Genomic DNA, 4158 nt, shown 5'->3' with positions numbered 1-4158 from the left:
GATGACGTAGTTACCCGGGTTGTTAGATAATACATTCAAAGACCCTCGGAAAATATATGTTTCAAGTTACCAAACCTTTACAGCTTTGTTCTACCGCTTTCAACAGCGAGGCCTACGTGTACATTTAAGAGAAAGGAAAAGAGAAAAAAATACCAAAAGAAAGTAACTGAAGTGAAAAAATACGGCGTAGGGATTTATTTAACTAAAATACACTGAAAATTTAAACAAAGAAACAAAAAAAAACTATTGCTGCCACTAGCTCGTCACATAGTATTGGAATTATTAATGTAATTAAATACCTTGTCTTGTTATGGTCTGCCTCCATTTCTGATATTAACCCCGGCAGTTCATTCGCTTATCATTTTTCCGACGGTCCCTGAATCCAACATATCAACACTAAGGAGAATGGGAGAAAACCACAAGGTGGCGCAATAGACAACGAAACTTTAAGTCCGTGGAAAATCCTCCCCTGCTTTTCTGACGACCCCTCACCTGTTTCCCTGTTTTCTGGGGTAAGAGGACACAGCCAGCTCACCTGTGACAGACCGGTTTGAGCAATGTGGATCCAGCTATGAGAATATGGATCTGTGATAGGGTATTTCAGTTGTAACTCAGTTCTTTACTGATTAAATAAAGGTTAAGTGTTTTATTATTGTTTAAGGTAAACACAAAAGTGTTTTAATTTACCTTTGTTATATTTTGATGACTATGCAATAATTCTTTATCACCTATTTTCCTTTAAAGAGAAAACCAGATTCCATTATTTGCATTTGGACTGTAATATTAAATCCTGCTTTTCAAAAAACACAGAAGAAAAACTTAAAATAATATGAATTGATTAATTTATTAATTATAATGTGAATAAATAAATAACTTCATTAATTAAAAAAAAAACTTTTTGAAAATTAAGACGCAAATTATACTTTCATCCACAGACAGAATTACAAGAAAGTATTGCTTACACAAATGTCAGACTATCAACTAAATCAAACATTCATATATTTCAGCAGAATGTTTGTGAAAATCCCATCAGTGTTAACCTTTAAAAAAATAATAAATAAAAAAAATGACATATATAAAAATGAAAAGTAATATATTCTTGTACTGGGGATGTTTAAGGAATGAAATGCATGCACCCTTTTTGCAGGTAAACATTTGGGATGAAAGGGGTTAAAGCGTTTTCTGCAGAATGAAAACCATGAATTGCTTGAAAAGCCTTCCACTCGGCTCCTCCCAGCTGCATGATGACGTCGTCCTGCTGACACTGAGGATGTGGCCCTCAAAGCTCGGCTCTATTTTTAGCTCCAATCTCAAGGGCCAACAGACAAACAGGGCAAACTGTCACTCAGACCACCTGCCACAGTCAGGCAGGCGGCCAGGAATGTTGCTTCAGCCAGGCCGAGAAAAGAATCACTGCGCTGCTGCTTTCCTTTCATCACCGTGACAACTACCAGGAGGTTTGTTTGGCTGTAACAAGGAGTTAATTTCTTTAATTAAAACTTCATAAAAGTTAAATCATTCATTTCATCACATTCTTTTAAGTTTTCTCGTTGATTTAAGAATTTTTCACATGACCTCTCCTGATATTTTTATCCAGACTGCAGCAAACCCCATTTATCAGGAAACAACCTCAACACACTTGACCTTTACGTAATGCATGTGTAATAGGAAGGGTGGTGCTGGGTGTTCACACAACACCACCCTGGATACGCTTAGTATGATGAAAAGCTATTTATACGAAAAAAGAAAAAAAAAATAATTTAAAACTAATTAAAGCTGCCATGTGAAGTGTTTTCTTCATAATAACTGGCTGTTTAGTTTGACATGAACTGCCAAATGACTCATTATAGGAAGTTGACTTTACAAAAAGCAGATCAAAGTACATTTCTCCTATCTGTAAAATTGATCAAAAGGACGGAAAACAATTTATTTCAGTATATATATGTTCAGTTGGTATTATGTCCTAATCTATTTGCAAAAAATAAAGCAGGTCAGACACACTTTGAGCAAAACCTTGTAGCCTTTGAAAGATGTGACTCACGTAAGAACTGGTCCATTTCATGTTGTCTCGATAGACTTGTTTTTTGCCCATTCTTGAGCAAAACAGCCCAAAGTGATGGTCTAGCAAAGCATTGAGGTGCACACCTGATCAAAATTTTAAGACCAGTTAAAAATGGTGGAATTTTAATTTTGCACTGTTGGATCTGAAGAAGGGTTTAAGTGGAGTTTCAAAATACAATTAGAAGAAATGAGTGCGAACAAAAAAAAATGAAGAAATTTATTGCAACAATTAAAGTGAAACAGTCTGATCATCAGCTAATCAAAAGTTTAAGACCCCAGCCTTTAAAAGACAAAACCTGAACAAAAATTTGGATTCAGTGTCATTTTCTTCAGGTTTTCACTCTGTCATGATCTCCTGATGAAAAAGGCCAAGTAGCTTTCTCTCTTTGAACAGGGTCGGTTATTGAGCTGCATCAGCAAGGCCTCTCTCTGAAACACCTGAGCAGGAGGATCTGTTTGGCTGTGTGTCAAGACACAAGACACTGCTGGTGCTTTTCCAGAGAGCAGCAAACACGGGACGCTTAAAGGTGAAGTTATTTTGTTCTCTAAGGAGAAGAAAAAATGAACTGTGACGTCCGGATGGCTTCAACGTTACTGACATGACCAGGAGATCCCACTGGAGATGTTAATGTCGGCACAGTGGAGGGGGCTCCATCATAATCTGGGGCTTTTTCCTTCAATGGTCCAATGGAGCTTCAGATTGGTCAGGGGCGTCAAACGGCGACTGGCTCTGTGGAGATGTTGCAGGGGGCCTCCTTCATGACTGAGAGCCCTGGTCTGTGTGGTAATGACTGGGTTTTTCAACAGGACAACAATGGATGCCTGACAAAGGATTTCTTCCAGAAGAATCAGTTCACTCTTTGGACCATCCTGATGTTCCTCTGATCTAAATCACTCTGAGAACATTTGGGGATGGATGGAGAGGGACGTTTACAGAAACGGACATCAGGTCCAGACTGAGGATGATCCTCCATGAAGACATCTTCACCACTTCCAGCCTCCTGGAAACACTCACTGAGTCCTTTTTGTAAACTTTGATTTTTGTTTTAGGTGGTTTTCAGGGTTTTTTTGAGCTGTGGTCTTAAACTTGTGATCAGCTGATGAACAGCCTTTTTTTTTTGTTTAACTGCTGTTGGTAATAAACTGCTTACTCATTTTTTTTTGTCTCAATTCCATTTCTTCTTTAAGAATTTTGAAACTCTACTTTAAACCTTTTTTTAAAAAAAGTTGAATTCATAGACTTTTCTTGGTATTAAAATTTTGATCAGATGTGTATTCCTGCGGTGTTGGTGGATAAACAGAAATGTAGAATCAGGAAAAAAATGACCATGCTTTGGTTGATTACTTCTCTCAATGTGGTTCCATGGCTTTGTTTTTTTTTTTTTTTTTGTGAATAGATATTAAACAGCTTTAAGATGACCAGCTAGTGACTTCAAACTTCAGCAACCATCCATTAATACAACCATGTAAAAATGCACTTCAAAAACTTCAGGATTACACCAAGAGTTTGTATTCTTTAACAAAATAAAGAGGCTCAGCCTGAACTCAGGTTTAACAGTATATCGCTTTATTTTGCGTTCTCAACATCGTCACAGTACTAGTTTTACATCAATGGGGTTTTGTCTACTTAGAAACAGAATGCATAACAAAATAAGAGCACTCCTCCCTTCCCTTTGACTTGAAAAGTGGGCTGTGAGTGTGACAGAACAGGAGATTCTCAGGAAATACGTCAGAGGTTGAGTCGACTGTGTAACAGTTAGCTGTTCGTCTCTAGATCCTATGATAATTCAGTCCTGTTGGAGGCAGAGAGAAGCAGTTGATGATTATGTAAATATCAGAGGGAGCAGGAATGCAGCTTCAATTCAACTGCAGACATTGAGTAATAATAATCATAATAATTATAATAATAATAATTTACAGACTATTTACAAAAGTTTTCTCATTCTTCTGACACACTCTGAAAACGTGTCCTCCCTTTCAAACCTTCTTCCTTGAGTTACATTAGATTTCCCCCGTGTGGAGTTTCTATTTACACTCAGCAGTTTCCTGCCATGTCTTTATACTGTACAGTGGTAATAAAGGTGAAATGCATGCCCC

This window comes from Halichoeres trimaculatus, unplaced genomic scaffold (assembly GCF_033239565.1).
Source record: "Halichoeres trimaculatus isolate MK-OKI-2021-1 unplaced genomic scaffold, fHalTri1.1 fHalTri1_scaffold_1, whole genome shotgun sequence".
NCBI classification, from domain to species: Eukaryota; Metazoa; Chordata; class Actinopteri; order Labriformes; family Labridae; genus Halichoeres; species Halichoeres trimaculatus.
Note: the sequence above shows the minus strand (reverse complement) of the source record.